The following is a 14,338-nucleotide window of genomic DNA, read 5'->3' as shown; positions in this document are numbered from 1 at the left end:
CTTGACTAAACAGATGCACCTACTACTGACTTTGAACTAGGAGCTGGTAACACAAAGAGGCAGAGACAGTGGAGAATCCAGAGGCAGGTGGTGGTAGCAGGAGGAGCACCAGCCAAAGTCCAGTGGCTGTGGCTGCCTGGTAACCTGCAGCATCCATTGTTTAGTGGTAGGGTTGGTAGTAGTGGTTTCCTCGCTAGACGGATTAGGTGGTGTGCTCTTGGCTGGGGTCCACTGCTGCCTTGCTCCCTTGTCTGGTCTCCTTTTCTGGCCTGGTTCCAATCATGCTGGAAACTCCTTGAACTATTTAATATATATATATATATATATATATATATACATACATATATTCTTTTTTTTAATAATTGCTCTGTTGCTTGTAGCCAAGACCCCTGGCTGGCATAATATCCAAACCCATTATCTTGAATATATGTTGACTCCCACATACACCATTCCTTCCTGGGTGTGGGGGGGAACCCACATATGGATCCAGAATCTTTTTTTAATGATTTTTTATTATATTATGTTAGTCACCATACAGTACATCCCCGGTGGATCCAGAATCTTATGAAAGTTCAACTGAGTGGAGGATGAAGGTGGTAGATGTGTGTCATTGGGAAGAATTTCTAGGTCATCTATCTGACGACCTACTTATGATTCATATTGCAGTTCGCATGGATGAATATGAGACTTTTCAGTATGTGGCTACTAAACTAGAATCCAGAAGTGGATTTTTACCTTCCAAATATAATTTGATTTCCAGGTCTAACTGTGAGCTTTAAACATTTTGTAATGAAGTTAGTTTTTGAATAATAATAAGAAGAAATGCTAAATATCTTTCCTGTTCATTATAGGAAAAGTGGCTTCCTACAACTGTAGTAGTTACAAAACTAAGATCACAGAGGAAGTTGAATTGCTGAATATTTGATATAATCTAACTCATTAGAGTCTTATTTTCTGAGATGGAAGATGATATGATAGCTTACATAAAGATTATTGATAAATTCCAAAATGAAATTCACTTTGAAGAGAATGAAATGTGGTTGGATGTAACTAATCTCTCTGGCCTAATTCAATGAGGGCGTTGAGTTTGCAGTTTGACAAAGGGGTTATAATCACAAGACATCTTGGAACTTCTGGAAGAAACTACTGCTTCAGATGGCCCAGTGGTCTACTGAGATGTCAGATATTAGACAGGAATAAACCTTACAGAGGCCAGGGGTCTGACCTTGCTATGTCTAGACATACTAACATGATTATCATCACTCTAATCAGATTATAAAGTAAACACATATTCTACTAAGCAAAGAATCTCATGGGGTTATTTAGAAGATGATGAAAAGCTGCTTTCTATCTCTACTAAGGACACAACAGGAAGAAATGGGGTGGTTTGTAGCATATGAGACTTTGGGAAGATTAATGGTTCTAAACCAGGATTAATTTGGAGACGTTTTTGGTGGAAGGAAGAAGCCAGGGATGCTGCTAAACATCCTATAATTTACAGGACAACCCCCACAACAAAGAATTATCTGGCCCCAAAATGTCTAATAGTGCCAAAGCCTGGGAAACCCTCAGTTAGATGTAAGGAAAACATTTCTTTTTTTTTTTTTTTTTTTTTTTAAAGTTTTTTTTTTTTTTCTCGACAGAGANAGACAGCCAGCGAGAGAGGGAACACAAGCAGGGGGAGTGGGAGAGGAAGAAGCAGGCTCACAGTGGAGGAGCCCGATGTGGGGCTCGATCCCGTAACGCCGGGATCACGCCCTGAGCCGAAGGCAGACGCTTTAACCGCTATGCCACCCAGGCGCCCCAGGAAAACATTTCTGATTCTGAAATTATATAAATAGTGGAATGGGTTTACAGGTCCAGGACTAGTGTGAGGTGAGTGAAGTATTTGCTTTAGGGTGCAAAATTTAAGTGCCAAAAACCTCAGTTATCAAGATAAATTGTATTTAAAAAATCAATGCAAAAACATCCATGATGAACAATATAACAAAATTTTAAATAAAGACAGGATTCAACAGAGAAGGCATTTGGGTAGGTGAAGTTGAAATATTATTTATCTTGATTACTAGGGCTTTGGAACCCCCTCCTCTGGCCCCCTTTAAGTTTGTGCCTGAAGGCAAGTGCCTCATTTCGCTCATCCTAGTCCTAGCCTGTTGGATTATTAAGGGTATGCAATTGTTTTAGCTAAAGGGTGATTTTTTTAAAAAGATTTTATTTATTTATTTGACAGACAGAGAGACAGCCAGTGAGAGAGGGAACACAAGCAGGGGGAGTGGGAGAGGAAGAAGCAGGCTCCCAGCAGAGGAGCCTGATGTGGGGCTCGATCCCAGGACCCTGGGATCACACCCTGAGCTGAAGGCCGATGCTTAACGACTGAGCCACCCAGGCGCCCCTAGCTAAAGGGTGATTTGATTTGATTATTACTAAACTGGGGTTAGTCAGTTCTGGTAAAGGTAAATAAGAAGGTCTTTCCAGCTCTAGAATTTTAGATGTTAGTGACTACATTAAGTAAGGAAGGAATCGCTGTATTAAGCCTCATAGCATTCCCCTAACATGGGTTTTTAATTTCTCTGATTTATAGCCTGGCCTTGATTAGCCAAGATCACCTTCATTATGAATGGTAACATATGAATGGAATCCAAAAGAAATATGTGGCATTAATTGTGGTCTTAAGCAATTTTCTTCTGTTGTAACTCACCCTTCCTGAAAAATAACCCTTGTATGATTTTTCCATTTTACTTAGCAAGTAAACTATTCTTGCTTCTTATCCTCTCCTCATCCCAATCCCACTTCACCTCGAAACCAGCTAAGTATTCTTTTCTGGGCTCCACTGATATTGACATTCTATATCATTTGTCCCTTTTGTCTCCCAAAATGCCTTCAAAAGATTTTTTTTTTTTTTTGGTGGGGGAGAAGATTTTAAATATTTCTCCTTCTAATTGGCTGGGAAAATTATCTATATCTAATTACTAAGTTTATGTATGTGGGATATAGAGTACTTACAACATAATGCTGACCCCCTCCAGAAATGCCAGATGAAAGATTCAAAGATAATTTACTGTTCTGGGCAGGGCAAGGTAGACAGTTATAAAAAATTACAGTAATATTACTAATTAGGAGAAATGTGGTCTTGGATCCATATCAGAACAAACACTCTAACCATTATAGATTGCTTTCCATTAATTTCCCTGGTTTCCATCTATGCGTGGCTAGCCTGTTAGAGTACCTGCTTTCAGCAAATGTACTTGTGCATAAAGTAACTGGATATGGGACCTACTTCCCCACATCCTGTCACTTAATCTAACTGACATATGTACAATTCCTTTTGATCTATGCTAACCATCTTTATCTCAATGCAGATCTCAGCTTCCTATCTGTTATTTTAAAAAAATGCTTTAATCAGAGGGTAGTGACAAGTTGGGTTGAATTATAGGGTTTGGGTTTAGGATTTTTTTTTTCATTCTGTTAAAAACAAAACAACATTAAACTTGGGCTTCTTCTTCTTCACCACTTAGTCATTGCTATTGTGATGAACTATTTTGAGTTTATTTCTTGAAAAAAGAACAAAAAGAAAGAAAGAAGAGAAAAAGGAACTAAGGACTAAGTGGTAGGTGGTTAGATGAAGAATGATTCTAATATTGTTTGAATTGCCAAAGCTACACATATCCAAATGTTTTCTTCTCTTTTTTTTTCCTTTTTGCATTCCTTTTCTTTTTCATTTTTGTTCAGAGGTGAACAGAAGTTCATGTGCGTCTGCTTTAATTGTCTAGGGTTCGGGACTCAGCTGCCGGAGATGTGGGAGTTCCAGAAAATCCACGAGGAGAGGGCAGTGTGGAGCACTGAGTGGAATGGGTGTTGCCCTGGGGAAGAAGTCACTTTACTATTACACATTTTGGCTAAGGACAGGTCATAGGATCTGAATTGTACATGGCTAGGTTTTCCAATTCACAAAATTGTGATGATAATGTTGTATACATGAATATTAAGTTTGTGGGCTACCTATTTATTATTCAGTTGCAGAAAGAAAAACCCCCTCAAAACAAACAAACAAACAAAACTATGTCCCCTACACAATTTTAGTTAGACTTTTGGGGAGAAAATCTAATGAGACAAATGGGGTGTTTGTTCTCTTTTCTAAACATAGAATACCTTTTCTGTAAACAAATGTTACTCCACCTATTTTATAATCATATCCTGGTCAATCGTCCAATTAATTTTCTTCTCAAGATTATGTATTTTTTTTACAATAGACTTCCAAGTCCAAATAAAGTTTTTTTAAAAAAAAGTATATTGAAATGTAGCATGATATTCAATTAAAGAGGTTATTTTTTCAAAAAAGATTTTATTTATTCATTTGAGAGAGAGAAAGAGAGCATGAGCAGGGGGAGAGTCAGAGGGAGAAGCAGACTCCCCACTGAACTGGGAGCCCAACGTGGAGCTCCATCCCAGGACCCAGAGATCATGACCTGAGCCGAAGGTTTTTAATTTTAATTTAAAGACTTTAATAGAAAATTCTGCTTACAGTCAGTGCTCAATAAAGGAGATGCCAAGAATAAGGCCCTTAAAGGTTATGTAAGGGCTTAATGTGAGCCAATACGTGAGATTCTGGTTCTTTGCTGTAGCTGGTGGGTTCTTTGTGTAGTTTATCAAGCTTTAAGGATGGATGACTTTGAGACAGGGAACTAGAAATAGTGTGAGGAGTCATGGCTTTTTAATTATGTGTCTTAAACATCTGTTTATTCTTGTTGTTTCAAATTAGTGCGTTCGGTACTGATACTTCCAACATGGCCCCCTTCTAGAGGGGTGAAGAATATAGGGCAAAGTCAAGGAGTCTTTTCTACTGAGAATCTCCCCTCCTGCCCCTTGAAGAAGGGTGAGGAAACTAAGTAGAGTGTGATGGTAGGGTTAAGACAGAGCGACTATCATACATGAGAAGTAAGGAAAAGTTTCAAATCCAAATACTTATTAAGTAGTGAACACAATTGCTTAAGGTCACAAGAACTTTCCACTATTCTTTTTTTTCCTCCTTAAAAAATGATATTTAAAAAAAGATTTTAGTTATTTATTTGAGAGACAGAGAAAGAATGTGATGGGGAAGGGCCGAGGGAATCTCAAATGGAATCTCAGACTCCACACCAAGCATGGAGCCTGACACTGGGCTCCATCCTGTGACCCCAAGATCATGACCCTAGTTGAAATCATGAGTTGGGTGCTCAACCAACTGAGCCACCCAGGCACCTTTTAAAAATGATATTTTGATTTGATTATGTAGCTATTAATTTTAAAAAGAAGCTGATATTGGAAATATTAACTTGGAACTAGATTTTCTGTTGCTTTATATTAAAAAAAAAAGAATAATAGTGACTCTCCTGTGTGAACTTCAGCCATGAGATCTGAAACAATGATGTTCTAGAGAGCAAAGAAAAATGGAAAGATCTTCACATAAATGTTGGCTTAAACAGTAGAGATGGGGTCCTTTGTGAAGAACTAAGACACTCAAGCATTTATCCAAGTGTATCTGTTCTGTCCAAATCAGTTATGAGGTGTAACTATGGAGTTCCTTTAAAAATGGCCCTGCTTCTCGGTTCTCTTGAGAATCAAGGCCACAGATTGCAGAGAGAGCTTTTCTAGATACTCCTCCCTGTGAGGGGCTGAGTGAGAGGAACCATGGAACATGTCTGGAAATAGAGCTTTAGAATTCCTTCAGCCTCAGAGGACTTGTTCAGGGAAAAATCTCCTAACAAAACAAATTATTAAACACCCACTATGGAATAAGATGAAACTCTCCTTTAAGGTTTGTTTAATTGAGCCATTAACACATAGTGAAGAACAGCCCAAAGCACTTGCATTTCAACCTCCTGGCTCACTCACTGGGCATACTAGGCATGTCATAACAGCCTCATAAAACACAACCAATTGTCTCTTATTTCATAATTTACATCTTGTAAAGTTGACAATATGATTATGATTCAATCAGCCAGAAATGAATTGCCACTTCTATCTGCGCATAACATAGTTTCCTCACGGGAACTAAAGGAATAGTGTAGATAGGAAAGGAGCTGCCCACCACGTGGAGACAAAGCAAAAACTGTATTATCAGGAGCTCCTTAAAACCTTTAAAGAAGAAAATAACAAAGTTAGGGGGATCTTAGCGCTATGATTCCTTAATCAGCTTAATCAGCTTCCTCCTCCTTAGCATAAGACTGGCTGTGGATATAGCACAAAGGCAGAGTAGGAAGAATCTAGTGTCAGGTGCAATCTTATCTTTTTTCATTGATTATCTCATTTAATCCTGCCAATCAACCATCAGGAAGATATAACTACCATCTCCTTTTACAGTGAGGGAAATGAAGCACAGAGAGGGAAAGCAACCTGCAGAACTTCACAAAGTCGTTAAGGTCTCTGCTGGCATTACAACCTGGAATTCTGACTTTGTAGTTGTGCTTTGTACCACTATTACCACACTGCCTTTTTCCTGCTAAACTTTTTTTTTTTTTTAAAGTAAGCTTTATGCCCAATGTGGGGCTTGAATTCGTGATCCCAAGATCAAGAGTTGCATGCCCTACGGACTGAGCCAGCCAAGTGCCTCTCTGCTAAACTCTTAAAGCAATGTTTCTCAAGTTAGGGTCCAAAGACAAATTTTCAGGGACTCTGGAATTCTGTGAGAATTAGCATCTTTTATGATCTTGCCTTTTGTGAGAATCTGAAAAAAATTAACATAAGCATGTTTGGGGAATCACATCATAATTGGGTATGGGCCTGTTTTGTAACTTCTTTTTGCCTTTGTAAATTCCTGCCTCCTGTGAAGCCACAGACTTGGGAAGAGAAGGATTTAGGCATTAAGGTCACATGCTTCTGACAGTCTTATGACATCATGCTCCATGGAAGGAAGAAAATCTCTAAATACAGTTTATATCCCTTGTTTACACTGGGATATTCTCAATTGAGAACTGGCTCTTTTATTTCCTTAATTTTTTATATATTTACAGTGTAGGAAAAGTGGAGACACAGGGTTCCCTGACTTCCCAATATTAATTATCTGTATTCCTACAGTTATGAAGTTTAATAGATTACAAGGATTACGATAGGATAGGTGCTTTAAAAGAGAAAGATTTGTCTCAAGGGACTAAGTGAGGTGCTTGGGAAAATTGGTACAGCCTTCACATACTTCTGCACAAATGTATCTCTTTGTGGTTATGTTGTTAAAGTGAAAGAAAAGTGTCATGTCATGCAAACTAATAATTTTGAAATAAACTTTTCATTTTGTAATATGTTAGATTTATACAACAGTTGCAACTATAATAGAGCTCTGGTCTACTTCTTACCAGTTTCCCCTAATGTCAATTCTTTTTTTTTTTTTTAAAATTTTTTATTTACTTATTTGAGAGAGAGAGAGATCACATAGGCAGAGGGAGAGGGAGAAGCATACTCACCGCTGAGCAGAGAGCCCGATGTGGGGCTTGATTCCATGACCCTAAGATCATGACCTGAGCTAAAGGTAGATGCTTAACTGATCGAGCCACCCAGGTGCCCCTCCCCTAATGTCAATTCTTAACTTACATGTGTACATTTGTCAAAAATAAGAAATTGACACACATTACTTTTAACTAAACTCCAGATTTTATTCAGATTTCACCGATTTTTCTGTTTTTTCTGTTCCAATATCCAATTCAGGATAACACACTGCACTTAGCACCTAATAATTTTGTCAGAAATATTAAATTAAATTAATTAATTAATTTTTAAGATTTATTTATTTATTTGGGAGGGAAAGAGAGAGAGAGAGAGAGAGCTCAAGCAGTGGGGAGGAGCAGAGGGAGAGGAGAAGCAGGCTCCCAACTGTGTGGAGCCTCCCACAGGGCTTGATCTCACAACCCTGAGTTCACGACTTGAGCTGAAACCAAGAGTTGGATGCTTAATGGACTGAGCCACTCAGGCGCCCCATCAGAAGTATTTTAGACAAAAATCTCAACCAATACTGGATTCTGTCTTTCTTCACTCTAACAATTAGTGTGTTGCAGTTATAACCAGAATTTTGTTAATATATAATAAAATAAATTTTTAATAATATTTTTTCTTCCAATTTTCACATTGGAGTACAAATCAAAATATTTCTTATGTAATTTACTGTCAAATTTTACTTTAACTATGGAAATTTAACTTTAACTGGTATTTTCATCTTACTAACTGTATTTAGATAACTAGTTGGCTAGAGGGGCTTCTTTAAAATACATAAAACAGGTTATTAGGATCTGTGGATAAAAAGAATAAGTTTGATGTTTATATGATCAGAACTACGTACAATGTGCATATCCATTCTTTGAGTAAAAATTAATTAATACATTGATAAAACAAAAATAGTTTTGATGCCTTACAGAACCTTCAGATGAATACCTGACAATAATGCATTGTCAGATGGTAATTACTCTCTGCCTGTCTCTTGATACACAAATGTATACCTTCAAACAGATACGTAGCATTATGATAAAAAATAAAGTTTTCATTTATGTCAGCACTATTTCACCACTATCACCTTTATAATATTATGAAATAAACGCCACTGAATATGTAGCTTATATACTGGGGGCAATGCACCTTTATGGTTTTTTTTTTTTTTTACTTTTATATTTTTTGATTCAATAAATAACTCGTAATATCTAGGAGAATTAACACTTTTCAAGAAGCCAAACTCAATCTTCTTCCCCTTTATATATTTTTACTGAACTGTGGCAGTTAGCTAGGTGCCACAAAATTGTGTGCTGTGTGGCATATAATTCTCTACATTTATTTCTTTGGTGTCTGAAGAATTTAGCTGAGTGGGCCCACCTCTGATCTTGACCTGGGCTCACTTATGTATCTGGGCGTGGGCTATGAGCTGGTTTGGCTGTGCTTAGTGGGATGACTGGGCTCTGCTCCACGTGACCCTCACCTTCCTCCTGGGTCTATCCTCATTGCGATGGCAAAAGCACAACAAAGCAAGCCCAAATTTTCATGCTTCCTCTTGCATCATATCCACTGTTATTCCATTGGCCAAAACAAAGCAAATGGCCAAACTGGGGTGGGAAATTATATTCTACATTCTGACAGGAGGAATAGCAAAGTCACCTGGAAAAAGGCACAGACACAAAAGCGGCTGAAAATGCATCGATCAACCACCTGTTTCTTTCAATGATTTAGCCTTCTCATAACAGGGGTCTATGTTATAATGCTGAAAACTCAGTACAGCCTGGCTTTGTAAGGGATATGTACAGAAACATTTTCAAAGCCTTAAATTGCAAAATATAGTACCTAACTTCTGTTATACAGTTTAGGAAAAGCAATAAGTAGGTTGGAAATAATGATTTTACAGGTTTTATAGACTAGGTTCAGAGCACTTAACTGAATCACACATGCCCACACCATCGATGAGGACTGATTTCTGAGTCTCGGACCATCTAAGAATGCCCTTTCCCTTTACATCCTTGATCATCATTCCAGAAAACTCAGGTTATTCTTCACGTGGGAATGGCAGGAGGCACAGAGCTACATGCAATTCATACAATGGATTCATTCTGAGTGATAAATATGTTTATTCTCATTATGCCTATAAACATGGATTTTTTTTTGGAAGGATGTTATTATGTGGCAAGGTTTCAGGGTATTTTTAAGGAGTATGACAGGAATCAATTTCTTAAATAAGCGCTGAATTATCACAGTTATTTTTTCAAATGGTTAATTCTAGGGAGGTTTTAAAATCCTGTCTTTATTCTATTTTTTGATGTAAATAATTTAGGACAATAAAGCACAGTGAGGTGAAGATGAGCGTTATGGTCTCTTTGTGGTTATGTTGTTAAAGTGTTATGGTCTGAATGTTTGTGTCTCCCCCAAATTCATATGCTAAAATCCTAATGCCCAATGTGATGGTACTAGAAGCTGGGGCCCTTGGGAGGTGGTTAGGTCATGAGGGAGGAGTCCTTACATGGGATTAGTGCCCTTTTATTTTTTATTTTATTTTATAAAAGATTTTATTTATTTATTTGACAGAGATAGAGACAGCCAGCGATAGAGGGAACACAAGCAGGGGGAGTGGGAGAGGAAGAAGCAGGCTCATAGCGGAGGAGCCTGATGTGGGGCTCGATCCCATAACGCCGGGATCACGCCCTGAGCCGAAGGCAGACGCTTAACCGCTGTGCCACCCAGGCGCCCCTAGTGCCCTTTTAAACAAGGTGAGAGTACTCCCTTCTGCCTTCCCCAAGTGAGAATACAAGAATTGACAGTCTACAGCTCAAAGAGAGCCTTCACCCAACCTTACTGGCACCCTGATCTTAGACTTTCAGATTCCATAATTGTGGGAAGTAGCTGTCTACTGTTTATAAGGCACCCAGCCTGTGGCATTTTGTTATAGCAGTGTGAAAGGACCAGGACAATAAGGAAAGAAATATAATCTTTTTGTATATTTACAATGACTTATGAGCTGACAACTTAGCTTAAATTTTTCTATCCCACCAGATGTTTCAAATGAATCAAGTACTCAACACCCAGAAAACAAAACAACAGGAACAACCAAAAAAAAAAAAAAAAAAAAAAAAAAAGGAAGGAAAGAAAAAAAAAAGCTAAAAAAAAAANAAGCTCAAAGAAATAGAAGAGGAAGAAAAGGAAGTGGCTTATTTCTTTAGGTTAATTAGACAAAAAGTACAGATAGTGTTGGCATCAGTTGCTCATTACCTAGAATCTCCTACTTGGTTTCAAGATAGAATATCTTACCATCTGGGCATTCTTCCTCAGGGTGTCATGAAACACCAATGACCTCCCCTGAACTAAGCCTAATTTGCTCCTAAATTCTCATTGTCTGTAATTTTTCTATTTCTTACAGCTGGAGTCAAATCAGGTGGCGTTAGACTGCAGATTGTCTTCTGAACTAGCAAGTCAGGGCCCCAAATGGGGCTGGGCATACATGCAGGGATTTCCATCCCTCAGTACCTTATCTGAGCAAAACTTACTCTCCATCAGTCCCTCTCCTGAAAGATTGGAAGATGGAGTGGAGTGCAGGGAAGCTGAGTGGTAAAGCAGCCTCACTTGCTTATTTATTCTCAATATCCAGTGTGAGGAGTAGTGAGAGAGTGATTTAGCTACTTTTGGCTCACTGATTAAATGATGAGATTAATGAATGAGAACAAACTTCCAAATGCTGATGTGGACCAGTTCATAGTTGTTTTTTAATTCATGATATATAAAACAAAGAAACAAAGATAGAAACAAAGCTTGCTATTGGAATTGCTAACATTAGTATGACCTGCACAAAATTGAGGGAGGGGATGGGGGTAGCAATGGGCAATATTCCGCACAGTAATATTTCGTACACATAGACCATAACCTGTGGTGATTATTTCATCCCATGTCCTTAAAGGTTACAAACAAGACAGGAGTCTTGTAAACAAATCACCCATAAAGCTAAAGGGCTGAATTTCAGGGAAGGCTCTTCCTTTCTGGTCTCCCATCCATCATGCTTTTTTCCACTCCCTCTCTTCTCTTTTCCTTTTTCTTTCCTTTTTTCTTTCTCTCCCCCCTTCCTTCCTTCTTCTTTTTCTTTTGTATTTTAAATTTATAGACAAGTTGCAAGAATAATACAATGAACTCTCTCATATCATTCACCTAGATTCACCAATTATAAACCAAACACTTGGGGCGCCTGAGTTGCTCATTCAGATAAGCTTCTGACTCTTGGTTTTGGCTCAGGTCACGATCTCATGGATCTTGAGATCAAGCCCCACGTTGGGCTCCGGGCTCAGTGGGGAGTCTGCTTGAAGATTCTCTTCCTCTAACCCCTCCCCCACTCCCTCTAATAAATGGATAAATCTTAAAAAAAGAAAACCACTTAGCCACATCTGATATCTTTCTTCACATATAATTACTATTATTATTTTTTTTTCAGAATTTTTTGAGAGTAAATTACAGACAACATGGCCCTTTACCCCTAATCTAAATATTTAAGCATGCATCTCCTCGGAGCAAGAACATTCTCTAACATAATCACAGTGCAATTATCAAATACAAAAAACTTAACATAGATTTAATACTATTATTCAATATAAAATCTATATTTAATTTCACCAACTGCCCTGATAATATTCTTTGTAGTTTTTTTTTTTTTTCCTCATTGATTCGGGATCCGATCCAGGATCACACATTGCCTTTTGCTGTTGTGTCTCTCTAGTTTCTCAATCTAGGACAGTTTTTTTTCTTAATCTTTAACATTTTTAATCATTAACATTTTCGAAATAGAGCTATTTTTTTTTTTAAAGAATGTTCCTCCCTTTGGGTGTGTTTGGTATTTCCTGAGGGTCAGATTCAGATAATACCCTTTCGGCAGGAATAATACATTAAATGATGGTGTGGTTTTAGTGCATCGCAAAAAGAGACATGCAATGTCAGTTTTTAGCTATTGTAATATTACCATTTTTACTTTTGTAATTCAAAAATAACCTATGGTGAGGTGTTTTAAGGTGGCGCAATGTCCTGTTCTCCATCAAACCTTCACCTAACAGTTTCAGCATCTACTGATGAATCTTACCTGAGTTTATTATTATTATGATGGCTGTAAAACGGTGATTTTCTTTTGTTATCATCCAGAAGAAAAAAAATTATAATATTTTACTCTGATATTAATTGGGAGTCTGATTTTGCTATACATAATTTGAATACTAAGATCTAAGAAGCTTCCTAAATTCAACATCAGAATTTTCTTTTTCTATCAACAATAGAATTTTCTAATTTCCTTTATTTAGTGATAATATTGTATAGTGATAATTCCGGTTACTAATAATTAATGTTTATTAAATGCTTACTCTGTGCTGGGCACTATGGAAAGCACTTATGGTGCCTCATTTGTCTCACAGTTATTATTAGCTCTATTTTCCCAGTAAGAATACTAAGGATCAGGGAGATTAAATAACTTGCCTAGGGTCACATAGCTAGTTTGTCCTGAACAACTACTTTTGCATCATCCACCATCATTTGTACTGTGAAGTAATCAAATGGGAAGGAATTGATCTACTCTGGGAATGTGGTCAGTGCCTTTATCTTCCAGTTCCAAGGCCAGCTATATTGTTAAATATTGAGTCTCTCATTGCAGCTAAGAGCTGGTGTATTCACTAGCACTGAGGCGAATTCAGCCTCCTAATGTGAAACAGAGTAACAGAAACTGTGATGTAGCATAAGGCAGTGATTTTCAAATGCTATCAGGAAGCATTCCCCCCTCCCCAGCGACCAGACATTTTGAATAACTTTTCTTCTTCTCCTCTCTATTGCCCCAACCCCGCCAGTTTTATTGAGATATAACTGACTTACAACACTGTATTAGTTTAATGCATACAATGATTTGATATATGTATATAAATCACATATAAAAAGTTACAAATGTAAAAATGATGCTTAATCCCCCTTGTCCTTAAAGAATATGGTCCAAGATCCAACACCCGCTCCCATGCCTGAAACTGCACGTAGTACTGAACCCTATATATTGTTTTCTTCTATACATACATTCCTATGATAAAGTTTAATTTGTAAGTTAGGCACGATAAGAGATTAAACACTAATAATAAAACAATTATAACAATATATTGTAATAAAAGCTATGTGAATATGGTCTCTCAAATTACCTTATTGTACTGTACTTACCCTTCTTTTTGTGATGACGAGATGGCAAAATGCCTGTGTGATGAGAAAAAGTGACATGAATGGTGCAGGCATCGTCACATGGTGTTAGGTGACTACTGACCTTCTAATAATTCATCAGAAGAAGGATTGAAGGATTGCGCTTCCGGATTGAGGTTGACCTCAGGTAACTGAAACCAAGGAAAGTGAAACCATGGTAAGAGAGGACTACTGTACTACATTTCCAATGAACAGTTTCCCTCTCATATTCTGATTGTATTTATTAAAATATAATTTTATGTTTACCGAAACTAATAATGAAAAATCTGGACTTGTATTTTGCCTTTTTTCCATTTTTCAAGAAATTCATTTTTGCTGTGTTTTACAAAAATATCTTTGAGTGATGAATTGTAAAACTAATGAACTTGTGCTTTCACCACAAATAATTTTAGAGTCCGCTCTAGACGGTTAATTTTGAGGCGGACATTGGGGGTGTGGTAAGAACCAGGGCCCAGGAACCAGTTTAAGCAAGAATAAAAACCCGAACAAAGCTTTAGTTACTAACTTTTTTTTCTGGTTAAGTATGCCCGACTGGTGCTATGGTGGGGATCCGCAGAATACAAATCTAGTAAAAGGTACGCTTCTCGCCTCAACTCCCTCCGCAGGTCTGGCCTGAGGCATTTGAGAGTAGAGGTCCAGGGAAAAG

The 14,338-nt window shown here is 37.7% G+C and overlaps 1 long non-coding RNA gene across 3 annotated transcripts in view; it reads right to left on the bottom strand.

Moving 5' to 3' along the window:
* Nucleotides 1–14,338, bottom strand: part of LOC105240221 — a 57,910-nt gene extending 43,572 nt beyond the window's left edge. For all 3 annotated transcript variants that reach the window (XR_004624945.1, XR_002143898.2, XR_004624946.1), the window contains exons 1-2: nucleotides 14,198–14,338; nucleotides 13,657–13,823 (exon numbers count right to left, since the gene is read on the bottom strand). This is a non-coding gene — a long non-coding RNA (uncharacterized LOC105240221). The remainder of the gene's footprint in view (nucleotides 1–13,656; nucleotides 13,824–14,197) is intronic.

Source organism: Ailuropoda melanoleuca, chromosome 4, assembly GCF_002007445.2.
Source record: "Ailuropoda melanoleuca isolate Jingjing chromosome 4, ASM200744v2, whole genome shotgun sequence".
NCBI lineage: Eukaryota > Metazoa > Chordata > Mammalia > Carnivora > Ursidae > Ailuropoda > Ailuropoda melanoleuca.
The sequence above is the reverse complement of the archived record's forward strand: the minus strand, read 5'-3'. Positions and strand labels throughout refer to the sequence as shown.